Here is a 26,185-nt window from a genome sequence, read left to right as displayed (position 1 = left end):
GATACTTTATTTATATATGCCTATGGTTAAGTGGACTAGGATATCCATTTTCAGTGGTTCTAAGTGTATTGTTTGTTTACTTAAATAAAAAAATGTAAGAAAGTAAAAAATAATGATCAGTCATGGTTTTAGGTCTGATCAAGTGGAAGCATGGAGTTTCCACTCACTGAAAGTGCTCAGGCTGGGAGAGCATCAGAAGGTAGGGTTGGGACCTGCCTATGTGGGATATTGAATTGACACTTAATCACTGAAGATGAGGGAGAGGTTGGGCTAGAGGTATGAGGGGCCACAAGGAGAAAAATGGGGTTTCAAGTCAAGAGACATTGAAATTACTGGAATGTAAGTAGACAGAGAAGAAGCTGCATGGTCTGAACCAGGTCCACCCATCACCTGGAGGTCAGGGAAACAGGAGGGGCCACCAGGCCACTGAGCAGGTGTGATCTGTGAGGCCAGAGAGAACCCAAAGACAGCTGAGATTTCAAGTGCTCAGGACACTTCTCTTACTGGAATTAGCAACATGAAGATGACAGAGGCAAACCCAAATATAAGCTCCATGACAGTAAAAATAAATTAACTATGTGATCCAAGCAAAGGCAAATATTAACCAGACCAAACGAACTTTTAAAAAACTATATGGTCTTTTCAATGAATGGGACTGGAACAACTGGACATGCACATGAGAAAATGAATCTAGAGATAGGCGTTACCCCTCACAAAAATTAAATCAAAATAGATAATAGATCTAAATGTAAAATACAAATCTCTAAAACTTCTGGAAGATAATGTAGGAAAAATCTAGGTGGTTTTAGTGGTGACTTTTTAGATGCAACACCAAAAGCACAATCCACAAAAGCAAAAAATTGAAAAGTTGAACTTCATTAAATTTTAAACCTCTGCTGCGCAGAAGACACTGTGGAGAGAATGAAAACACAAGTCACAGACTGGGAGAATTTATTGGCAAGTCACATATCTGATGAAGGGCTTGCATCCAAAATACAAATACAAAAAAAATTCTCAAATTCGACAAAAAAGAAATTTAACCCAATTAGGATGAGAAAAAGATCTGATCAGACCCCACCACAAAAGAGGAAAGATGGAAATCAACCTAGAGAAATTTGCTCAACACCATGTATCACTAGAGAATTGCAAATTAAGACAAGGTCCCACCTCACACCTGTGAGGACGGCTAACCCAAAACACCAACCATGGAAATGCCAGGAGGACGTGGGGCAGGAACCCTCCTTCACTGTGGGAGGAATGGAAAACGTTTCTGGAAGACAGTTTGGAAGTTTCTTACATACATAAACATAAACATGTCTTATTATACGATCCAGCAATTGCACTCCTGGGAATTTATCCAAAAGAGTCAAAAACGTGTGTCCACACATGCTGATGTAGATAACAGCTTTATTCATAATTGCCAAAAACTGGAGATAACCGAGATGCCCTTGAAAAGCAGGAATGGATGAGCAAATGGTGGTGCAGCCGTACAATGGAATATTATCCAGTTATAAAAAGAAATGAGCTCTCAGGCTACAAGAGACATGGAATCTTAAATGAAAAAGGAAGTCTAAAAAGGCGACATACTGTTATGATTCTACAGAGGCAGAAAAGCATCAGTGATTGCCAGATGTTCAAGACACAAGGGGAGAGGAGAGTAGGGGAGCACAGGGGACTTTTAGGACAGTGAAAATACTCCATGTGACACTGAAATGGAATGGAGGGCACGGGACATCGTGCCTTCATCAGAACCCCAACTGCACAAAACATGTAAACTGCGGGCTGCGGTGAGTAATAACCTGTCAATATTGGCTCATCAATTGTAACAAACGCATCACACTAATGCAAGATACTAATAATACAGGAATCCACGTAGGGGGAATAGATGGGAACTCTGTGCTTTCTGGGTTGTTGCTGTTTTCTGTAAACTTATAACTGCTCTAAAAAATCCTATCAAAAAAGGAAAAAGGGGAAACATAAAAACACAAGGGTCATGCATGGGTAAAAGTGAAAGAATGTATGAAGCTACATTGTGTGACCACCAAGCAAAAGAAAGTTCCTGCTGCTGTACGGATGGAAGACCAAGTAGACTTTAAGTAAAGCGTGTAATAAAGCTAAAGAAGGATGTTTCATAAGGATAAGTTGTCAGCCCACAGGAAGATGAGACAATCTAATTTAGTATGCACCTTATACCGCAGCTTCAAATACATAAAGCTAAAGTCAGAAAAATTTAAAGCACAACTAATTAACCCAAAATTTCAGTAACAGGGGGTGCAAGGGTGGTTCAGTGGTAAAATCCTTGCCTGCCAGGCGGGAGACCCAGGTTCAATTCCCAGTCTCTGCACGTCCCAAAAAACAAACAAGAAAAACAAAATTTTAGTAGAAGAGTTTAATACAACACTCTCAGGAATTGATAAAAGACGTAGACAAAAGTGAGGATGGCTATAGAAAATTTGAACAATGTGATTAACAACTCAACATAATTGACGGCACAGAGGATTCAGCCAGCAACTGTGGAGTCTGCATTCCCTCTTTACAGGCATGTATCATACATTTACAAGGTGTCATCAGATATCGAGCCATATGTTATGGCACAGCAAATTCCAAAGGATTGAAATCATACAAAGTGTGTGCTCTGACAACAATGCAGTTAAACTAGAAAACAACGATACTTAGCAGGACTAGAAAATCCCCATATGTTGGCAAATTAAGAGGTAGAATCTTAAATAACCAATGGACCAAAGAAAGCATGAAGTAGATTAGACAGTAATTTGAACTGAATGTAATGATGCATTACATAGTATAATGTGGAGGATATAGCTAAATTTGTAGAGAGAGATCATTATAACCTTTAACTAATATATTAGAAAACAAGAAAAATTGAAAACGATGTATCTCTTCATTTGTTCAATCACGTTTACATACATTACTACACAAAACCTTAGTATGATTTTGTGGTTTTCTTCATATAGGTCATCCATTCAAATCACGTTTATATACCTTAATAAACAAAACCTTAATAAAGACTTGAAGTTTCCTTTATATAGGTCCTATGCATTTCTTATTAGGATTTTTCCCAGGTGCTTTGCTACTCTAGCAGCCAGAGCTGCAAAGAGGGCGCGGCTAAAGAAGCCCTGCCCCGAGTTTAAAAATGTAAGGGGACATCAATAAAACTCAGCAACCAAGATAAATAGTACTTTAATGTGATATTTTATGAAAATTAAAATTAATGCAAAAAAGCCCATGATGAACAAAATATCAGCATTTTAAATAAAGGCAGGCAGTGTTCCTGAATTTACCTTTTGCCTCCAGTGCCTCTATCACCTGACATGGCGCTGTTGAGCCACTGGGAAGTGAGTATTTCTTTCTGTGTTTTATCTACCATTTGGTATACTTTTCAGGAATATATTGGGCAAAAGTGGGCTTGTTATTTCTTTTAGTTTCCAGTGCTTGGAGCAGCTAGAAGGAAAAACCTAAAATTGTGGAACTGTAACCCATATCAAACTCTGAAATCTGTTCTATAATTGATTGCTGTGGTGCGCTTTGAAATGTCTTGCTTTTTTGTATATATGTTATTTTTCCCAATAAAAACTGAATTGTTGGGAAGGCTGGAGGAGCAGGCTCTGGGCCCAACCCTGGAGAAGATGCTGAGGGCCCCCAGCCCTTTTTAAGTCTGAGAGGAGACATGCAGCTGGACAGCTGAAGTCGGGAAGCCAGAAGCAAGAGTTGCCCCAATGCCAGGGGGCTGTCGAGCTCAGGGGACCCCACGGAAGCTCCAGGCTCCCCACAGCAGCCCTCAGGGAGCCAGCAGGCAGCTCTCTCTTGCTTCCAGCAGCTCAGCTCGTGTGAACGCACCCATCAGGCAAAACCGAAAAGTGACACCAAACCCTGGCTGTGAGGGCGGGCGGGCTGCAGCGTCTGGCGATCCGTGATGTTAGTAGACGGTCCCTCTGTGCCGACACGATGGCCAGCGCTGAATTTGCTGCAGCAGCTGCACCTGCATGCCTGGCTGTCCCACAACGCCCCGCTCCAGCCAGAGCGCGGCTCTCCCACCCCCGTGGTGAGGGTGACACCAGTCAGGGGCAGCGCCCTGCCTGGTGGGTTCTGGGGCAGATGGCCACGTCCTAGGTGGATGCTTCGTGCTGAAGACCTTAGCACTCAGGTGTCCCAAGCTGGGATGTTTTCCCCAGGGGACTACCTGGGCAGGTGGCCCCTGACGCCTGCACAGAAAAGAATGCCCAGGTGTCACAGGCGGCTCTCCATAACCCAGGGGTCCAGAGCCCCTCTTCCGCCTCTATCTCTGTATTTCTTGTTAGCGCCGCATTTGGACACCTGCACCCAGGGAGGGCTATAGGGTGAGCTTGGGTGGCTACTTCCCCCTCTCCTCCTGCCTTTCCTCCAGCGCAACAACGATTATCCAGCCGGAAGCACGTCGTCGGATAAAACCCCCAAATTCAGCAGAGGAGAAAATGTTATTTTGATCTTTGGTCTCTAGCAAACAGTTGTCTAAATTATTAAAAGGCAGAATTAGCTGTTTTTCAAATGTCAGTGCAGCATTAACTGGGGGAAAGTACCTTGTGCTGGATCGAGATAAATGCTGTCGGTGCCTTGACCTTTACCACATGGCCTCCCGAAGTGTGACTGGGTGACAGGCCTGGATGCGGAGCCGGGGAACGCGCATTGTGCAGGGCCCCGAAGGAAACCGGCCGCCTCAGGAGCCAGGAAGCATTCGCTGCTGCTTTGGGGTGACTGAGAAAGCAGTGCAGAGTCTCATCTCTCCTTATCCTCAAAAGCTGGACACACAATTCGTTCCCTTCCTCATTCACTCAGCAAACTTCGGCCAAGCTCAGGACTTTCTTGGCATTTGGGCTTTATGGGGACAGAAATGGTGGCAACTCGCTTGGTGCTTCTGAGGATGAGCTTGAGGCCACAGAGAGAATGAAGGGCACAGCGGGGAAGATGCCAGACAAAGCGCGTCCAACTCCTCCTCCATCCATTCATTCGTGGGTTCACAAACGCCCCTGCGCTAGCATGCAGACGTAAAGAGGAATAAAACAATGTGCTTGCCATCCACAGCTGGAGGTGTGGTGGTTGGAGCTGTGTGCACCCCAGAAATCCACGTCCTCAAACCCACCCATTCCTGTGGTGGGAGTTCACGGTGGGAAGGGCCTTCCGACACAGTCACTTCAGCGAGGATGGCGGCCAGCCCGGTCAGGATAGCCTCGGTCCCATTGCTGAGTCCTTTGTAAGAGGATGAAACGGAGACGGAGGGAGAGAGCCACGACAGAGTGGCCAGAAGCCCCTAAGAGAACGGGGAGGCCAGGAGAGGCCGCCACATGCCCGGCCACATGACAGAGACACCCAAGATGGCCAGCAGCTGGTCCTTGGGCAGGAATCATTACCTCATTGGGACATTTTCCTGGCCCCAACACTGTGAGGGAATGAACTCCTGCTGTCCCACCTGGCCTGTTTTGCAACTGCTCTGAGCAGCCGGGAAAGCTGAAACGGGGGGGATAGACGAGTAAGGGCGGCGAAGCAGGGCCAAGAGCCACGGCAGTGTGGTGGCCTGCTGTCCCTGCTTTTGGAGACTGGGGATAGGCCAGTGGAGGACAAAATGCAGCTGAGAGTCCAGGGGCAAATGAGCAGCCGCTGGGGGACTGGAAACCTGTGAGCTTCCAGGCTACGTACCAGCCAGTGGGAAAATATTCCTCTGAGAACCAGGAAAACGTTAGCAGAAGTCATTCAAGGCAAGAGGTGAGACTCAACATCTACCAAGCCACGTGGGGCTGGTCCAAGCTGGTCAGATCGGGGACGCACTGCGCATTGCACACAAGAAGCTGAGCTCAGAAAACAAGGGAGCAAACCCGGCTCTCAGCAGCATCCGACACCAACTCTTCCTTCACCCACCCACGAGTCCCTCCTGCAGAGCTCTTGCCTGACACACAGCCACCATCGTGATCAGAGCCGAGCAGCGCCGGGGCTACCCAAAGTTACGCCACCGCCTCGTGCTCTGCCCCAGCAAGCAGAACGGAGAGAAGGGAGAAGAGCTGCATCCTCCCCCCACACAAAACCAAGCCCACGCCCACCTCCCGAGGGCTCCCCAGTGCTTCTCAGACCCATCGCGGGGAGGGCGGCCTCTCCGCCTCGAGCCGAGGACGCCTGTGGTACAGGGCGTGCCTTACGAGTAAGACCTGGGTTCCTTTTCGTTTTTATTGGTTGCATTTCAACTGTGTAATTTATTTTAGTGTCACTTTGATTTCTTCCAGGCCCTGAGCCTGGGCTAATGTGTATTTCCAAAGTTTGAAGGCACTTATTCGTGGGGATCGACAAATTGATACTCATTTTCTTTCTTTTTCTTTGGGGTTCTCAAAGGTTCTTAACTAGAAGCAAAAGTTAATTTGAACAGCACATTCCCAGAGCACCCCCTGCTGTCAGCGAAACAGAATCAACAGATAGCTGCGGGCCTGGAGCTGTGTCTGGAGGCATGGAGGGAAATGAGACCGTCAGAAAGCTGACGCCCAAAAGCGTGGAAAAGGGGAGGTGACCACCATGAGACCTTAAACCCTGCTGCCTGGGTGGCGGACACTGACATCCTGAGAATCCTGCTCAATTCACTTAAACTTTTCCAATAAAGCCCTTCTAAGTGTGTGAGGAGTGAGCCAGCCTCCCCTCCGGGCTGCACGGCCTTTGTCCTGGGAAAGGCAGCAGACCCATGCTTTAGTGCTTTCACCCCACACCACCAGACTTCTCCCTGGGCACAGAGCAGCAGGCTGGGGCAGGGTAGTCTGCACCTTGGCTCACTCGGGGACCGGGCTCTCGGGGCACTGCATCTCCAGCACCCGGCCTCTGAACTTGCCGTGGAATAGGAAAGGAGAGCACAGGGCCGGTTTTGAGACAGGCTCAGCCTGGAAGTAGCATCCATCTCTCCCACCCACTTGCCACCACTCAGGTCTTGCACACATCCCCGGGGAATGCAGCTGTGATTTGCTTTCATCCACAGAGAAGAGAAACAGTATTACCGAATGGCAGCATTCTCTGCCACAGTGTCCCAGCATAAAACTTGAAGGAGGCCGATTCTGTGCTTTATTTGAGGTAATTTGATGCAAAACAGAACCAGGTCAGTTGTCAATGGACAGGGCAGAACACTCAGAAATTGTGGGCCCAGCCTCCCCTCCTCCCCTAGGAGAAGCTGGAGGCCCCGAGAGAGGCTGGGTCTGCAGGTGTGTCCCACACAGACAGTGATTTCTTCCGGAAGCCTTTCTCGGAGAGCCGTCTGGTCCACAGCTCAGTGGTGCCTTCCCTCCCCTCATTCTCCCCAGCCGTGGCACCGTGCTTCATGGTGTGCACCCCAGAAGCCACGACGGGACTTGGATCTGCAACCAGTGGCTGAGGAGGTCTGACTGCATGCAACTGCAGGTCTATTCTCTCATTCCCTTTGGAAAAGTTGTTCCTAGAGAAATGTGACAGAAGGCGGTCGAGCTCCAGCGGCGGCAGGGGTCCTAGGGTGCTTCAGGTCCCAAGTTCAGAGCAATGCCTGGAGGCCGGTCCTCCTGGGAAGCGGCCCTGGGCTGTGAGCTGTTAGAGAGCAGGAGCTGCTCACATGTGCCCGCCGGCATGCAGAGCCCCGCCCGCAGGCGCTGGTCCTCGCACACGCTCACCACGCCGCAGCACAAACAGCCTCGGAGCCCGGTTAATATTTAATGGGTGAAGATGGTGCATGCCCCAGGGTGACCCTGGGGGAGTCCGTGAAGGCACTCAGCCTCTCTGCTTTGCTTGGAGACGACAGGTCTCATCCGTCTCCTCTCGCGGTCCTCGGCATGTTTTGAGGTCCATGAAATTGCTCAATAGTCCAAAGACTTCCCCTCTTCATTCTCACACAATTTGCCCCATTATACCCAGGGATCCAAACAGTCCAATTCTGATACAGTTAAATCCTTAATAAAGTCTAAGGGATTTGACGTGGAACTCTATTTCCCTTTTATGTTTATCGTTTGTGTAGGTATTTTGTAAAGATGTGATGTAATTCTAAAAAGGAAGACGGGATGAAACAAGTTGTAAGAAGATGACATTGTTTTTGACCTTCAAATGGGCCTCACCAAACATTTTAGAGTAAACTTTACTAAAGCTCCGCATGACTACAGTGCCCATGAGACGCGTGCTTGAGTCACGCCTGCTTTAGGAGACGAGCAAAGCCCGGAGCTCGGGAGAGAGAGAGCAAGACCGCAGACAGCCTCGCCGGGGCACGAACGAAGAATCCTCACATTCTTCTAGGGAGACTTTTTTTAATGTCCTCCCGACACTTCATCAGATGCCTTGTGGTATCCAATAGGTCAGAACAAAGATTTTTCTTACCCTGTTTCCAGAATTCCCTGGAGATATTATAAACTTAATTACAAACCTAATTTCAAAAATCACATGATCTTGGCCATGCATACACCCCTTAACCGAATGCTGGTGTGGACCAGCATTCTTGGCTGGTGTAGACGGGTGTTCAAGTCACAACTAAATCACATCTTCCTCCCCCGCCCCTTCTTTACCTCCTCTCCTTGTTGTATAATTGCACTGCTCCTGCCAAGCCATTTTTGAAATATACCTTTCCTCTCAGCGTGTCCCAAATGAGGCACATTTAATGAATTGGTTTGCAGGGAGACTTGAGTGAGTCAGCCAGCACCCCAGGCACAGGAGATGGGGCATCAAATAATTGCTCATTGTTACTCTCAGATGCCAGAAGAAAACCAAAAGAAAATAGTTTGCCGCAGCGCTCAGAAGAAAGCATGGGTGGCAAATGGAAACCCAGGGGCTCCCAGGTAGCATTGCCTGCTCACATTCGGCAGAGCCTGAACTTTGGGGCTGGATGTGAAATCAGATAACACACGTCTGTGTGGGCACCATTTTCCTGAGCCAAAGAGGCAAGACCAAAACGATCCAGGAAGATATTGATTGCGTCTGTATGTATAAAACCCTTTAATGGTTGCCTTCAAACAATGAACACCTGGCCTTATTAAAAAACAGCAGCCTGTCTGATTGAAGTGAATCACTGGTTAATTTGTTTATAATCCATCTTATGGTGAAAACATGGAACGTGGAAAAGGATAGATCTGTCTAACACAACAATACAGACTTATCAACCCACCTGAAGAAACAAAGCTTTGAGAAGAAATAATTCTTCCAAGTTAGCTGTTTGGCATTAGGTAGATGGTATAATTTTAGTCTTAATGTTTTGTGCCCTCTGCATACACTTTTGGCTGGTGCTTTGCTTTGTAGATATTGCCTTTTTTTTTTTTTTTTACAAAATGAAGGTGTGTGACAAACCTTGTGTGACAAACCTGTGTTGAGCAAATCTTTCGGCACCATTTTTCTCACAGCGTGTGTTCACTTCATGTGTCACAGTTTGGGCAGTTCTTGCACTATTTTAAACGTTTTCATTATATCTGTTGTGATGATCTGTGATCTTTGATGCTACTATTGCAATTGTTTTGGGACACCACAAACCGTGCCCATATAAGAGGTGAATTTAATCAATGAATGTGTGTGTGTTTTGAACTCCACTGACCAGCCATTGCCCACCTCCTTCTCTCTCCTCAGGCCTCCCTACTTCCTGAAACACATCAGTATTGAAATTAGACCAGGTAATAACCCTACAATGGCCTCTAAGCATTCAAGTGAAAGGAAGACTCACAGGTCTTTTACTTTAAATCAAAGGCTAGAAATGATGACTTAGTGAGGAAGGCATGTTGAAAGCCAAGAGAGGCTAAATGCTAAGCTTCTTGCACCAGTTAACAAAGTTGTGAATGCAAAGGAAAAGTTCCTAAAGGAAATTAAAAGTTCTACTCCAGTGAGAAGACGAGCCGATCTCCGTAACATCAAAGTGCCAGGCGCAGCCGCCAGCGCTGATGTAGAGGCTGTAGCAGGTTACCCAGAAGATTGAGCTAAGATAACAAGTTGAAAGTGGCTATGTTAAACAACAGGTTTTGAATGTAGAATGGCCTTCTACTGGAGGAAAATGCCATCAAGGGCTTTCATAGCTAAAGAGGAGAAGTCACTGCCTGGCTTCAAGTCTTCAAAGGGCAGGCTGACTCTCTCGCTAGGGGCTAATGCAGCTGGTGACTTTAAGTGGAAGCCAAGGCTCACTTAGTGTTCTGAAAATCCCAGGGCCCTAAAGAGCAATGCTAGATCTACTCTGCCTGTGCTGTATAGAAGGAACAAAAAGTCTGGATCTGTTCACAGCATGGTTTACTGAATATTGTAAGTCCATTGTTGAGACCTACTGCTCATAAAAAAGAGTCCTTTCAAATATGACTGCTCACTGACCATGCGTCTGATGGCCCACAAGCTGGGATGGAGATGTTCAGGGAGGTCTGTGCTGTTTTCATGCCTGCTAATGTAACATCCATTCTGCAGCCCACGGATGAAGGAGTCATTTTGACTTGAAAGGCTTATTATTAAAGAAATACATTTTATAACTCCATAACTGCCCTAAACAGTGATTCTTCTGATGGAGCTGAGCAAAGTAAACTGAAAACCTTCTCTATTCATGTCATTATGAAATTAATGATTTGGGGAGCTTGTAAAACAAGTCAACAATGACAGGAATTTGAAAGAAGTTGATTCCAACTCTGATGGATGATCTTGAGGGGTTCAAGACTTCAATGGACGAAGTAACTGCAGATGTGGTAGTAATAGCAAGATAACTAAAATTTAAAGTGGAGCTGAAGATGTGAGTGAATGGCTGCAATCTCATGATAAAATTTTAACAATTGAGGAACTGCAAATAAAGTAGTTTCCTGAAATGGAACCTACACCTGGTGAATATACTATAAACATTGCTGAAATGATGACAAAGATTCTAGAATATTACATATGCTTAGCTGATGAAGCAGTGGCAGAGCTTGAGAGGATTGACTCCAATAATAAAAGAAGATCTACTGTAGGTAAAATGCCATCAAACAGCATTGCATGCTTCAGAGAAATGCTTCATGAAAGGAAGAGTCAACAGATGTAGCAAACTTCATTTCTGTCTCATTTTAGGAAATAGCCGCAGCCACCCCAACCTTCAGCAACCACAACCCTCATCCGTCAGAATCCATCACTACCAAAACAAGCTCCTCCACCAGCAAAAAGATCATGATTCACTGAAGACTGAGATGATGCTTAGTATTTTTTAGCACTTAAATATTTTAAGTAAGGTATGTACTTATTTTCTAAGGCATAATACTTAATAAACTATGGTACAGTGTAAACATAATTTTTATATGCACTGAGAAATGAAAAATTTCATGTGACTTACTTCATTGTGATATTCTGTGATAAAATGAATTTTATTGCAGTGGCTTGGAACTGGATCCATCATATCCCCAAGGGGTTCCTGTACCAGAGAAAATTAGGAAGGAAAGAGGGAGGGAGGAAGGAAGGAAGAAGGAGGAAGGAGGGGGAGGGAAGGGGAGGGGAAGAAGGAAGGGAGGAAGGACAAAAGGAGGGAGGGAAGAACAACAACAAAAAGCTTTGCTTCTCTCCTTGTCAGAAAGCCTAGACACCGATTTTACAATGAACTCTTGGGGGGTACCTGTGGACTGCATAGTTCCCCCACCCCCAACTCCTTCCCTGATAGTCCCTCAGTCATCACGATGCATCTGTGCTGTGCATGGCCAAAGGGAGAACCTAACAACTGTCCCCTGTGATCCCGGGCTAAAAGGCCAGGGGTGGCTTCACAAAGCACGCAACTACGAGATTACATAAGGCTGCTACATGCAGAGGCTTCAAGTTTGCTTTTAATGCTTTGTTCTCACCTTCTCAAAATTCTTAATATTTGAACAAGGACCCTCACATTTTTATTTTGCACTGGGTCCCACAAATTCCATAGCTGGTCCTTAAGCAGATCCAGGAAACAGTCATGCTTACTCACTTGCAGCAGCATCTCTCCAAAGGGCCAGCTCTGGGCCCGCATGACCACCAAAGCTCGCTGAGGTGAGCCAAGATGGTGCCTCACCTGCTCACATCCTACAGGGACCAAGGCAGGGAAGTAAGGGCACAATGGCTCAATGACTGCATTGCGCTTTGGAGGATCCCAAATTGCCCTGCTAGTCACCTGAAATCTCCCTTTGATTTTAGTCATATTTGGGGGTAAATTTAGTGACTTTCTGAGTAATAACAATTGAAAGCTCCTCCAAAAGGAATTTTGGAGATGGTGTCAGATTTACTTTGGTATGCAAATCACCTATTTGCCTAACTATTTCATCAATGGGCAATGGCCAAATTGTCTTTATTTTATTTTTATTGGGAAAAGAATCACAATTGTCTTTCTAAAGATTCAAGGAACCACAAAGTTAATGGATAAAATACAATTTACCTTCAATTTACTCAAAGGACTTCTACAGCTGTTCTCTTTCTGTTTGTTGGAAAGATCAGAAGGAAACATCTTAAGCTGCAAATGCAAAGACAATTTTCCTCCTGAGGGAAGTCACTGAGCAGTATGATGACTTACCCATGGGAAACTGTGGAATTTCCTCCTCCAAAGATCTCCCAAGATCCTGGACAGAGTAGATGGTACCCCAAGTCGTGTCTTTGAGATGTGCTTCATTGCAGGTTTGAACATTGCCCTGAAACATACAGCAAAGTAATTGTTGGTACAGGAACCATCTTTGCAAAGACCAAAGAAAGGAAGACTGAGGTGAGAAGGACAGGGAAACACTGTTCCAGAGACCCCATTCTCACTTAAGGCTCCGATGCTTTGCAGAGCAGTGGCCATTTGAGTTTTCTTTGGTTTGGTTTTTAAATTTCCATTCACTCAGCTTCCTTTGGCCTGTAGGATAGTCAACTCTGGCACAATTACCCCCTTCACTATTGAGTTAGCTGCTCTTGATTTCCTCTAGACCAGCAGTGTTCAAAAGAAGTAGAGTGTGAGTCAATGGGTAGTATTAAATTTTCCATAGCCACATTAAAAAACTAAAAAGAAACAGGTGAAAGTAATTTTAATAATATATCTTATTTAACCCAAAGTTACAAGATACAAGATAGTGTCATTTCAACAGATAATTGATACTAAAATATTCTTAGTGAACTGCTTCATAAAATGTTTCTGTACTATGTCTCTGCGATCCAGTGTGTGGTTACATGTAAAAGCACATCTCAATGCAGAACAGCAATATTTCAGCTTAACAGCTGTCCATGGCCAGTGGCTACCATATTGGACAGCATAGCCCTACACAAAATGGAAATCTTTTTGCAGCCTTATTTTCCATTTTCCAATGTGTAGGTTTATTTTCTCCTATTTTTTTTTTAACTTCATTGACTTTTTTAAAGAATAGGAGGAAGTAGCTCAGTGGTTGCCAAGCCTGGCCAACGACTCTGCAATAAAAATGAATGTCAAATGATAGAGACATTAGGCAGCACCCACAGTCCACTTTGTCCTTGGATTGTCATCAGACACTCCACGTGCCCAAGCAACTCATGACTTAAAAGGTAAACGATGGGCATACAGGGAGTCAGCACAAGAGGGGCAGGGAAGTTAAGCTCTTTTGCTATAACTTGGAGATTACCTAAGGAAGTAAGGGGAAAGCCACCTGGGTTCTTAGGTACATGTGGCAGCTTCTACCCCCTCTTCTACATTCCTGGAGCTCCCCAACCTTGGCAGTACCACTGGATGAGTTTCTTTTGGCTGCTGGAACAGGCTGGGTGGCTTGAAACAATAGGAATTTATTCTCTCACAGTTAAGGAGGTTAGAATTCTGAAATCAAGGTGTCAACAGGGTTATTTGAAGCTATTCCATATCCCAGAAAAGCCATGTTTTAATCCTGATTCAATCTTGTGGGGGCAGTCATTTCTTTTTATTCTGATTCAGTATACTATAGGTTGGAAACTTTTGATTAGATTATGTCCACAGAGAGGTGACACACCCAATCGTGAGTACGAACTTTTGATTAGGTGGAGATGTGACTCCACCTATTCCACATGGGGCTTGATTGGTTTACTGAAGTTCTTTAAAAGAGGGAATATTTTGGAGAGAGCAGAGCTGACACAGATGCCAACACTTGGACAACAGAGACATGGGTATTTGGAGATGCTTGGAGCCCAGCAGACACTGCCATGAGATGCTGAGCAAGCCAGAGTTGGAGAGAGCCAAGGGAAGCCAAGAGATGAAAGCCAGCCCTGGAGAAGCAAAGTGAGGAGCCCCCACAGGGATAGAGGCTAAAGGCTTTGGAGCCCAGGAGCAAGGGCCTAGCAGATGCCAGCCACATGACTACCCAGCTGACAGACGTGCTCCTGACCCATCAGCCTTCCTTGAATTAAGGTATCTTTCCCTGGATGCCTTAGTTTGGACATTTTTATAAGCTTATAACTGTAAACTTGAATTTATTAAATTCTTTAAAATAAAAGTCATTCCAATTCCGGTATATTGTGTTCCTGCAGCTTAAAACAGACATGTTTTCTTTGAAAACTCTAGGGGGATTCCTCACTCCTATCTTCCTGCCTTTGGTGTGGAGAGAGAGCTGAAAACACAGGCTCAGGTACCACAGAGACTTTCAGCAAATGACCCTTTCAATCCTTACACAGCACAGACATCCCAGACGGTCTCCAGAGAGGCCAACTGCTCAGGTCAGGTCAGTGGACAGCCGCTCCACATGCCCCACTTCACATTGGTGAGGAGAAGTGAATCTGGGCTACCCATCAGGAAGCCCTGACACCCCAGGGAGGAGGCCCTGACACCCCGGGGAGGAGGCCTTCCCACTGAGAGTCTCTGCCCTTATAAGAAGCCAGAATTGCTTGTACCTGGTTTAGGGTTTAACATATGGTCAGGCAGCTCCACTAGACCCAATATCTCCCTCAGACTGCAGAATGGAAGCATATTGAAACACCAGTGCATAATAGAAAAAGGTGGGGGTGGGATGCCTGAGGGCTGTGAGAGGGCAGTGAAGTGCATCTGGGATTTCCCCAGCATTCTTTGGCCTGGGGCCACACCACTTCCATCTCTGCTTCTTTCTTTGTGTGGCCTCACTCTCTGTGTCTCTCTCTGCCTCTAAACCCCCCACTCCTGTCTCTTATAAAGTGACCAGTCATTAAATTTAAGGTCATCTTCAGGTCTTTCATTACTTCAGTCTGCAAAACCCCTATTTCCAAATGGGCTGGCTTGGAGCTATGCACCCCAGAAAAACTTGTTCTTAAACTTAATCCATTCCTGTAGGTGTGAAGCCACTATAAGTAGGACCTTTTGATGTTACTTCAGTTAGGGTGTGACCCACCTCAAGCAGGATGGGTTTTAATCCTACTACTTAAGGCCTTATAGGAAAGCCATGGACAGAAAGAAAGCCAGAGGCTGGAAGGCAACAGAGCTGCAAAGCCAGGAGAGGCTGTCATGTACCACGTGGTAGAAAAGCCAAGGAGCAACGTTGGCTCACAGCCAGCCCCAGAACACCAGTCTTGTGGGAGAAAGCACCGTCTTGAGGATGCCTTGATTTTGGATTTCTAATCTCAAAACCATGACAGTCAGTAAATCCCATTGTTTAAACCAACCCATTGCATGGTGTTTGCTTTGGAAGCTAAGAAACTAAAACACCAAATAAGTCATGTTCAGTTTCCAGGTAGACATGAATTTGGAGGGGTCCCTTCAGCCTAGTAGAGCCACAGTGCTGGTTTCAACCTGTCATGTACCCCAGAAAAGACCATGCTATTTTGACCCAATCTTGTGGGGGCAGACCTGTTGTGGGTGGGACTTTTTGATTACGTTGTTTCCATGGAAATATGACCCCACCCATTCAAGGTGGGTTTTGATCCCTTTACTGGAGTCCTTCATGAGAGGATAAAAGAGAGACATTTTGGAAAGAGCTCAGAGATGAAACACCCCAGGAGAAACCAGCAGGGACCCATAGAAGCCCAGAGACATTTTGGAAAAAAGGACCAGCAGACATTACCGTGCACCTTCCCGTGTGACAGAGGAACCCAACGCCAGCAGCCTTTCTTCAGTGAAGAAGTGAAGGTATCTCCCTCTTGAAGCCTTAATTCGGACATTTTCAAGGACTTAGAAGTATAAATTTGTAACCTAATAAACCACCTTTGTAAAAGCCAAACTACTCCTGGTATAATGCATTCCACCAGCTTTAGCAAGCTGAAACAGTCACTTACAACCAACACTGATGGTTGCTGAAGTCAAATGCCCTTTTAGTCAGAAGTGTGAAATCATTTTTTAACATCTGGAATGGTTAATTCTCCTCAGAGAAATGAACATGCACAAGTTTGCAATATCAAGGGCACTCATTTATTCATCATGGTCTCAGCAGAGAACCCCACCAGGTTAGAATGGTCAAGAGCTTTGGTCTATAAATGGTGCCAGGTGAGCCCAGAGGTGACCAGAAATGAGCCTAGAGACTTGCAGAGCTCATGTGGAAGAGAGAAGCACGTGAAAGCCCATCAGCCCTGGGGGTCCTGCCTGGGGACTTGGGAATGGACAGAACTTCTCCACCAAGTCAGTGGAGTTTGGACACCACACTGAGAGAGTCAGGGACATCTCACAGGATACCGGACTGAGGAGCCTCGGTCAGCTGTGGCCTTGCACGGAGGTCCCCAGGGACTGTCTGGAAGAAAAGAGCTTCAACTAGAAACCTGCCTGGGTCTGCCAGGAGCTGGCACAGGAATGAAAACAACAGCTTCCCTGGCACATTGTCCTGTTCCAGGGCTGGGCACACATTTTTATGTTCTGCCAGAATTATTTTAAGAGAAAATTAATAGTATGTTTGCAAATTAGGTCATCTAAGACATAAGTGATAACAACCAGCAATCTTGTAAAATAGAGATGCAGACAATGCCTCCTTTCTTGATTGTTGTGAGAAACCTCTTTATAAGTGGTCGTCAGCACCCTTTCCATGGCAGGTTTTCCTGGGTCGTAACCGAAGCCTATTAAAGATGTTGAGAACAACAGTAAAACATGACTAAACTAAAAAGAGTCTTCACAACAATTACTTTAAGTAAAAATGAAGAAGACTTCTAATCTTGCCCTTGCAAATGAAAAGGGGGTGTGTGGAAGAGAAGGGGCACCAAAGGATGGGGTGGCAAGAGTCTGGTGGTGGTGTGGGTACCAGGAGGTCACCAGGTCAATTGCAGGTGACCTCCCAAGCCCTGAGTTACCCTACCTGGAACCAGACAGGTCAGAGGTTCCCAAGCCCCAGAGAGGTTCTGTTTATGAGGTTCTATCCATCTATATGTATCTATACTGTTCCCTGGGAACTACTGTTCTAGAGATGCCCCATCCCATGCAGAAGCCACTAGCTCTCTGTGGTACTGAGCACTCAAAATACATGCCACGTTTCAAAGGATTCGTATAAAACAGAATGCAAGCTTTCTCATTATATTTTATATTAAGCTGTTTGTTTTCCTTTGCTAAAGTTGACAAAATGCAAAATACAAGAAATGAGTGACTTTTGCAACAGGGATTTATTAACTTACAATTTACAGTTCTCAGGCCATGAAAACGTCCAGCTCCCGGCATCACCAGGATGACACCAGACTCCAAAGAGACCCAGGACTCCTCTGTCACATGGAACGGCACATAGCCGGCATCTGTTCCTTTGCTCCCCGGTTGCATTGCTTTCGGCTTCTGGCCTCAGAGGCCACCTCACTCAGCAACCCTGTGTCCTCCCTTTCAGCTGTTGTATCTCTTTGCTTTGCTGGGGCTTTTTCTGTGTTTTATCCTCTTAAAAAGGACTCCAGTAAGATTAAGACCCACCCTGAGGTATCCCTTACTGAATTAACCTCAACAGAAATAGGTCTGACCTACAGGGATGGACTGAGAGTGCATAATCTTTTCTAAGGTACATACAGCTTCAAACCAACATGCTGTTGAAATGATAATACTTTGGATATTGTTTTCATTTGCCAAAGTTGTTGGAATGTAATATCTCAGAAATAGATCAATTTTTATAAAGGAGTTTTATTAAGTTACAAGTTTCCAGTTCAAAGGTTTTAAAGCTGTCCAAACTCAGCATCCACAGAAAGATACCTTGACTCAGGAAAGGCCGATGTCTGTCACACGGAAGGCACATGGTGATGTCTCCTGGCCCTTTACTCCTGGGTTTCATTGCTTTCTGCTCCTTGTTCCAGCAGCTTCCTGTTTGAGCTTCTGTCCATCTCCAAGCATCTCCAAACATCTGTGTCTGAGCTTTCTCCAAAATATTTCCCCTTTTAAACGCCTCCAGTAAACTCATTAAGAGCCATCTTGAGTGGATGGGGCCTCACCGCTGTGGAAATAATCTAATCCCATTTTGGTCTGTCAGATCTCCATGGAAACAACCTAATCAAGAGGCCCCATCCTACAATATTGGATCAGGATTAAAAGAACATGGATTTTCTGGGGTACATAACAGCTTCAAGCCAGCACAGATATTGTAGGTATGGAGGATTGTGTCTTGTCCCCCAAAAAGACAGATTCAAATCCCTCGGCCCTATGGATGTGGACTCAGGCATAAATAGGACCTTCAAATCCTGAGTCAAGTTGGGCCTGTGTCCACATGGCCAGAATCCTTACAGGAGAGGAGATGAGGATGCATTTGGTAGAGGAGCCAGAGAGGCCGCCCTGTGACCAGTGAAGGCAGCCAGCCGGTCCCAGGACCCTGCAGACCGCAGAGAAAGCCCGGCTCGCCAACCCTAGAAGTTGGCCCTCTCACCTCCAAAACCGGGGGCAACAAATCCCTGTCTTTTAAGACAACCTGTTGTGTGGTATTTGTCATAGCAGCCCCTGCAAACTAAGGTATTGGGTTAAATCAGACATTTTAATAAAAACAATTTAATAATTATTTTAAAAAGACAGTTTTACTGTGACTATTAGAAAATTCTGAATTATCTATTTGGTTCACATCATCCTTCCTTTGGGCTGAACTACAGCACCCAGGATGGACCAGCTCACCTATGTCCCCCCTAGGAAAACACCCAAACTCTTAAAGAGTTCAACTCTAGAAGCTAAAGTATAAAGTACAGCACTTGGAAAATCCTGGAAAAAATTGCCTCTGTCCATAATCCCATACCCCAAACTACATAAATTTGTCAAGAAACAAAATATTTCCCAGGTTTACCTGGCAAAATTCCTACAAAAGTAAATATACTTTATCGAATAAAAAGGAGTAGCAAAAGAAGATTTCCCAGTGCAGAAAGGCTGATCAGCCTTCCTTGGCTGGCTGAGGGTCTGCCCCAGATGCACTTCCACTGGGGAGGAGACAAAGTCATTAGCTGTTGGCAGAGAAATGGTTTTAATCCCACTGCATGTTTGAGCAAATTGCCAAAATGTAACTTTGGTTTTCCTGTGTTACCAATTAGTAGCCTGGCAGCATGAAGGATTCAACCTCCTAAAACACCATCAAGAACCACTATTTCTCTTTTCTAGGTAGGTTTTAGTAAAATTGGTTGTGAAACAAACGTCAGCAATTAACACGTCCCAGCTCCCTTCTCGCATCACACTGAGGACCGGAAAATGGACCCCGTCCTAATGGGACTCGGGCTTTGTAGGGGTGCAGGTGGCAGGTAAGCAAACGTTGGAACACAGAATACTGCTGCAGATAGTGGTGGGCGCCATGCGAAGGGGGGGCATGGGGTGGTTGGGGAGGCCCCACCAAGACAGAGCAGTTGAGCCGACCGTGGTGACGGATGGAGCAGGCTGATGAAGGGACAGCCGCCCGGCACAGGGACAGCTGTGGAAAGCGTAGGACAGGGAGCAGAGTGAGATGCCGGCAGCCCTTCTCCCAACTGCCCTTCTCCCAGCTCCAACCCCAGCACTGTCCCTACTACATGGATGCCGAGCCTGCCCTGAGCTTGTTCATGCTCATCCGTAGCACATGGACGGCGGTGGCACCTGTCTCCCAGGTGTGCCGTCGGGGCTGGATGATCCGACACGTCTTTCCTAGAGCCTGGCCTGGCACAAGTTAGCTGCAGCCAGAGGACCGAGTCCTGGCCAGTGGAATAAACACGGACCAGATATCCCGGCTGCATGCATCCTCTCTCATCCTCCACCCCGGGCTGGGTCTGGGGGTGGATCCAGGGGCTGAGGCCACGATGGACGGATGCGGATCCCAGAACCACAGTGTGTGCCCCACCAATCATCTCATCTGCTTTACCCGAAGATCTAAATGAGCGTCTTGTCAAACCTCTGACATTATGGCATCCATTTGCTACGGCAGCTGGCATTACTTGTCCAAACAGAGATTTTGCTATTTCAAAGCACTGGAGGAGAAAACAAGTCTGCACATTTGTGGCTGAAGTGGCTGGAGGCGCTGAAGTGAGGCGGAGAATGACAGGAAATGGGGGTGAGAGGTAGCAGCACCCCAGCATGGAAGTGAGCAGGGCCAGGTAAGTCCTCAGGGGTTTAGTCTACATCCTTGTGGGGGAAGGGGGCTGACCTGTGCAAAGGTGATATTTATTTTAACTGGATAAATTTAGTTGCCGCATTAAGAATAAAATTCAGGAGGCAAAGTCCAAGGAGAGGACATCCTGATAATATGGGGGTCTGAGGGCCTAAGCAGGACAGGGATGGCCCTTGGCTCCTGGCCTGAGCCAAGATGGGTGAAGCTTAGTGGGGTACCTCCTCCTGCCCTTGGACCTGCTGTCTGTCCCCCATGCCCTGCTACCTGCATCCACAGGGATTTAAAGCAGAGTTTAGGAGATGCTCTGTTATCCTCCCCTAGCATGTACCCCCTTAGTGGAAATGGCCCCTCTAATCAAATATGTGTTGAAGTGTTTCTATTTGAATATAATAAGACTCTATGTACTTTATTTACGTAGTATTGTGCTTGCTTAAGTGTAAAACGCATGCTATTTCACAATCTATCGCTTCTTAAAGCTGGCTGTGCCTTAAAACGGATGTTCTGGGGACTTGCCAGTGACCAGGCGGCATGGGCTGTCCACAGATGTCTCTGCCCACCCCCAACTGGATGGAGCAGGTGAGCCCCTCAATGGGGCAGTGGGTTTCTTGGTGGAGAGTCTGGGGACAAAACTTCATCATGCGCCCTTAGAAGGCCATCCCTTGGGGATGGAGCTTCCAGCTGAATGAAGCTTTTGAGAACGTCTCAAAACATTTTGGGGTTTCAAAGCAATTTGGGGTTCAAGAGAAGCTGTTCAACCTACCTGTCCTCATTTGTTTATTTAAGGAAAACTAAGCCACAAATTTAACCACGTATGGAACACAGTGGGAGGCTGGTGTTCTCTGACATGCCCAGATTACATACCAAGGAGGTCAGACTCCTAACCAGGCTGTGGAATCCAGCCCTGAGATTGGGGGTGGGGGCAGCTCCCTGAGATCCGTGGGTGTGAAGGCTTCTCCGTCGTTACTGAGAATCACTGACATATGTGCTGCTGCCCCAAGCTCTCATCTTCTGCCTGAACTTCCCTCCAGATCGAGCCCTCTATTGCTGGCCACTTCCTGGACACGTGCAACAAGTAGTCCAGTGCTTGAAACAGCATAACTGCAGCCCCCAGTCACCTTCCCTCCAAATGTCTCCTTTCCTCAAACCCCGCTCATTGCACAGTCCTCTGGTTCACGCAGTGGCCACAGTGTCCTGTCTTTTACCTGTTTTAGTTTTCTGGCCTGCTCAAAACAGATACTGTAAAACAGATTGCCTAAAAACAACAGGAATTTAATGGCTTACCGTTTGAGGTCATGAAAATGTCCAAATCAAGGCATCATCAAGATGATGCTTTCTTCACAAAAACTGGCTGCAGCAACCCTGGGCTCCTCTGCCACGTGACACAGCACATTATGGTGTCTGCTGGCCTCCCTTTCTCTTCCTGGTTTCATTCCTGTGGCAGTTAGATTCAGGTGTCAACTTGGCCAGGTGAAGGCACCTAGTTCTGTTACTGTGGACATGAGCCAATGGTACGTGAACCTCATCTGTTGCTGATTACATCTGCAGTCGGCTAGGAGGCATGCCTGCTGCAATGAATGATGTTTGATTTAATTGGCTGGTGCTTAAATGAGAGAGCTCAACGCAGCACAGCCCAAGCAGCTCAGCACACCTCATCTCAGCACTCACAACTCAGCCCAGGCCTTTGGAGATGCAGACAGGAATCACCCCAGGGAAAGTTGTTGGAACTCAGAGGCCGGAAGAGAAGGCCAACAGAGATTACCCTGTGCCTTCCCACGTAAGAAAGAACCTCAGATGAAAGTTAGCTGCCTTTCCTCTGAAGAACTATACATTTACTAAATAAATCCCCTTTTATTGAAAGCCAATCTGTCTCTGGTGTGTTGCATTCCAGCAGCTAACAGACTAGAACAGTTCCTTTCACTCTCTTGTTTCCATGACTTTCTCTCTCTGTCTGATTTCCCTTCTCTAGTAAAGGACTCCATAATAAGATTAAGCCCCATCCTGAATGAGGTGGGCCACACCTTAACTGAAGTAGCCTCATCAAAAGGGCCTAACTAAATGGGTTCACATTTAGTTCCAGGAATGGATTAGATTTAAGAATATGTTTTTCTGGGGTACATACAGTCTTCTGAACTCAAAAAAAGACCTGTTTTTCTACATGCAGAATACATTCATTCCATCATAATATCACAAAGCCTTAAGTCATTTCATAAACAATGTTGAATATAAAATTTCATCAAAGTCATTTATAGGTGTGCTCTTTGCTGAGCACAATTCCCTCTCTTTGTGGACCTATGACACCTAGAGAAGAAGTTACCTGCTCCCAATATACAAAGGAGGGACAGGCAAAGGACAAACATTTCCATTCCAGGAGGGAGAAACTGGAAAGAAAACAGAAGTCATGAGTCCCAAATAATTCCCAAACCCTGCAAGGAAAACTCCATCAGATTTCCAGTTCTGAGAGTCTCCATGGATCGATGTCTTGTCCTCTGAGCCTAATGGAGCAGCAGCCCCAACCCTTCCAAGTGTCCACATAATGGCCACACTCTCCCTGGACACTAGAGTGAAGGCTATACCCTCTTCACTATTGGGATGGCTGCCAGATACGTTTCTCCTAAAACATCAGGCCACATGCCCTACCCTCTTAGGACAATGGGGTGGCAGCCAGACTCTGCAATCCTCAGGGTACAGGCTCAACCTTCTCAGAAAACTGGGGCAGCAGCACTCTTCCTAAACTATGGGATGGGAAGTCCCCCTCTCCAAGCTCCAGGGAAGACTCACCCTTTTCACAGACATGGGTGGATTCACTATCTTGGCCCAAGAAGGTTTTTGGTCCAGACCTCAACTTCTGTGATCCTGAACTTGAAGGCATTTTTCTTTCAGTCTGTCCTTTTCTGTCACTTTTATTCCAGGCTGGCAGTGTGGTTCCTTTCATACAGATCCCGCAAAAACTTGTCAGTTTTGCATATACGCAGGGTTCCAAACCATTAGAGAAAAAAGCTTTCCATAGGCCCTTCCTGGATAGCTGCATTTCAAATCCTGACTTGCAGTGAAATGGCTGACCTCCATGTTCAGTTAAACCCTCACATGGAGAACCCACTTTCTGGAAGCTCAGAATTTTCCAAATCATCCATTTCTGGTTTCTTTAGGTAAATTTGTTCAGTTCTCAACTTATTCCTTGCCTCTCACCTTTTACTATAAGCTGCAAATAGAAATAATAGAAATCAGGCTGCATTTTTCGCACGTAACTTGGGAATGTCCTCAGCTAAATATCCAATCCCATCACTTTCAAATTCTGCCTTCTATCCAACTTCAGAACTCAGTTTTGCCAAGCTCTTTGCCACTTTAAAACAAGGGCCACCTTTCTTCAGTTTCCAATGATGTATTCATCATTCCTGTCTAAGGCCTCATCAGAAATACCCTTAGCATCCATATTTCCACCAAAAGTTTGTTCAAAGCAATCTAAACCTTTACTATCAAACCTCACAATCCTTCAATCCCCTACCATTAACTGACTGTGAAAGTGCTTCCACATTTTTGGTATTTACAATAGCAGCACCCCCCTTTCCCAAGACCAAAATCTGTTTAGTTCCCTAAGCTGCTCAAGGCAGATACCATGAAATGTGTAGGCTTAGATGACAGGAATTTATGGGCTTACAATTTTGAGGCTGGAAAAATGTCTGATGAAAGGCTCCTCATGGCAATGTTTTCTTCCCAAAAACTGGCTATCTGCTATCTGTGGCTCCTCTGCAAGGCACATGGTGGCATCTGCTTATCTCTCTGTTCTAAGTTTCCTTGCTTTTAGTTTCCTATGTCCATGGTTCCTCTCTCTCAGGAATGGATTAGAGTTACATATATGTTTTTCTGTGGTGCATACTGCTTCAAACCAGCACAGTACTCAGGTATTGTTTGTTGAACCTGCCCATGTCTTATGCCAAAAGCCCAGATCATCTTTGGGGCAGCCGTGGACTAGTGTCATCCCACCTCGGTGGGAGTCGCCCACATCAGCTCAGCACATCTTCTCCACAACCAGCAGTTTTCCTCCCAAAGCAATGTGGACATGTCACTATGCTGTTGGTGTCCCCCTCCACGAGACAGAATCTCAACTGCTTGACTGTGAAGGCCTTTGTCAATCTTACTCCATTTGCACCACCCCACCCACTGCTCCAACCACAGAGACTTATGCCCTGAGACCCCACTCATTCCCCTGCCCTTGGGACAAACCCGCAGGATGTTCTGTACAATGCCCTCAACTCCCACAGTCGGCCAGAAGTTTCTGAAACTGGGTCTCCACAGCCTGCACATTTCCACAGCTGCTTTTCCTCATTCTTCACCATGGTTCATCTGCTTACCTTCTGTGCTAGTTTGAAAGGTTTATGTACCCTAGAAAAGCCATGTTTTAACCCTCATCTAATATCGTGGAGGCCGCCCTTTCTTTTAATCCCTATTCAGCACTATTGGTTGGAGGCTTGATTAGATTATCTCCATGGAGATGTGATTCGCCCAATTGTGGGTATCAACCTTCATCAGAGGGAGATGTGACTCCACCCATTCCAGGTGGGTCTTGATTAGTTTACTTTGGAGAAAGCTTCAGAATGACAAGATCCATGAGAGTTACAAGATCGGCAGAGCCCATGAAGCCAGAAACCTTTGGAGATGAAGAAGGAAAGTGCCTCCGGGGGGAAACTTCATGAAACAAGAAGCCTGAAGAGAAAACTAGCAGATATCACCATGCTCATCATGTGCCTTTCCAGTTGAGAGAGAAACCCTGAACTTCATTGGCCTTTCTTGAGTAAAGTTAACTCTTGTTGGTGCCTTAATTTGGACATTTTTTTATAGACTTGCTTTAATTGGGACATTTGTTTGGCCTTAGAACTGTAAACTCACAACTTAATAAATCCCCCTCCTGCCCTTTTTAAAGACATTCCGTTTCTGGTATATTGCATTCCAGCAGCTAGCAAAGTAGAACACATTCCCATCTTGCTACCCAGATGTGAGGTCCTAACTCTGCCATGCCACATTCTTTAATGTCTTTGTCAGCACCTGGTACAGTGCTGGTTTTGGCTGGTTGTGGAGTAGATATTTGTTTCAGTTAGCTAAAGCTGCCAGAATGCAGTATATCAGAAATGGATTGGCTTTCAAAAAAGTATCCTTGCCTGCTTCTCTGTGGACACCCTCTGCGCTCTCTATGTCCTGTGGGTCCACTTTTAGTGTTTCCAGGACATTTTCTCTCTCTGGGCACTATTTTAGCTCTCTTAAAAATGTCTCTGGGTGTTTCTTTCATTTCTCTAAATGTCTCTGAGCTCCCTCTCATAAAGGACCCCACTAAAGCATTATGGCCTACCTTGAATTGGGCAGGTCACATCTCCATGGGAACGATCTAATCAAATGGTCCCATACACAAGAGGTCTGCCCCCATAAGAGTAATTTAAAAGAACATAGGGTACATAGGGGTACACAAACAGATTGAAAAAGCACATTCCACCCTCTGAGCCCCCAAAAAACATGTTCTTTGCATATGAAAAATATTCATTCCATCACAAATCACAAATGCTTAAATCATTTCAGTAACAATATTAAGTAGAAGTCTTATCAAAATCAGTTACAGGCGTGGTTTATCCTAAGGCAAAATTCTCTTCTGGCTGCAGACCTGTGAAACTTGGAACACGTTATCTGCTTCCAATGTACAAAGGAGGGACAGTCACAGGACAAACGTTCCCATTGCCATAGGGGTAAATTGAAAGGACAACAGGGTCAGAGTTCCCACACAGTTCTGAAAACCTGCAGGGCAAACTTCATTAGATTTCAAAGTCTGAAAGTCATCTAGAGAATGATGTTTCCTCCTCGGGGTT

The 26,185-nt window shown here is 45.8% G+C and overlaps 1 long non-coding RNA gene across 4 annotated transcripts in view; it reads right to left on the bottom strand.

Annotated features, from left to right (window-relative positions):
• Positions 1 to 26,185, bottom strand: part of LOC143646096 (uncharacterized) — a 39,986-nt gene that overhangs the window by 9,552 nt on the left and 4,249 nt on the right. The window contains exons 2-4 of one of the 4 annotated variants that reach the window (XR_013157273.1): positions 21,618 to 21,768; positions 12,482 to 12,596; positions 11,288 to 11,365 (exon numbers count right to left, since the gene is read on the bottom strand). This is a non-coding gene — a long non-coding RNA (uncharacterized LOC143646096). Of the gene's footprint in view, positions 1 to 11,287; positions 11,366 to 11,902; positions 11,998 to 12,481; positions 12,597 to 21,617; positions 21,769 to 26,185 lie in introns of those variants that run through there. The other 3 variants (XR_013157272.1, XR_013157274.1, XR_013157275.1) reach the window with 3 other exon arrangements.

Source organism: Tamandua tetradactyla, chromosome 9 (assembly GCF_023851605.1).
Source record: "Tamandua tetradactyla isolate mTamTet1 chromosome 9, mTamTet1.pri, whole genome shotgun sequence".
Taxonomy (NCBI): domain Eukaryota; kingdom Metazoa; phylum Chordata; class Mammalia; order Pilosa; family Myrmecophagidae; genus Tamandua; species Tamandua tetradactyla.
Note: the sequence above shows the minus strand (reverse complement) of the source record. Positions and strands in the feature narration are given on the sequence as shown.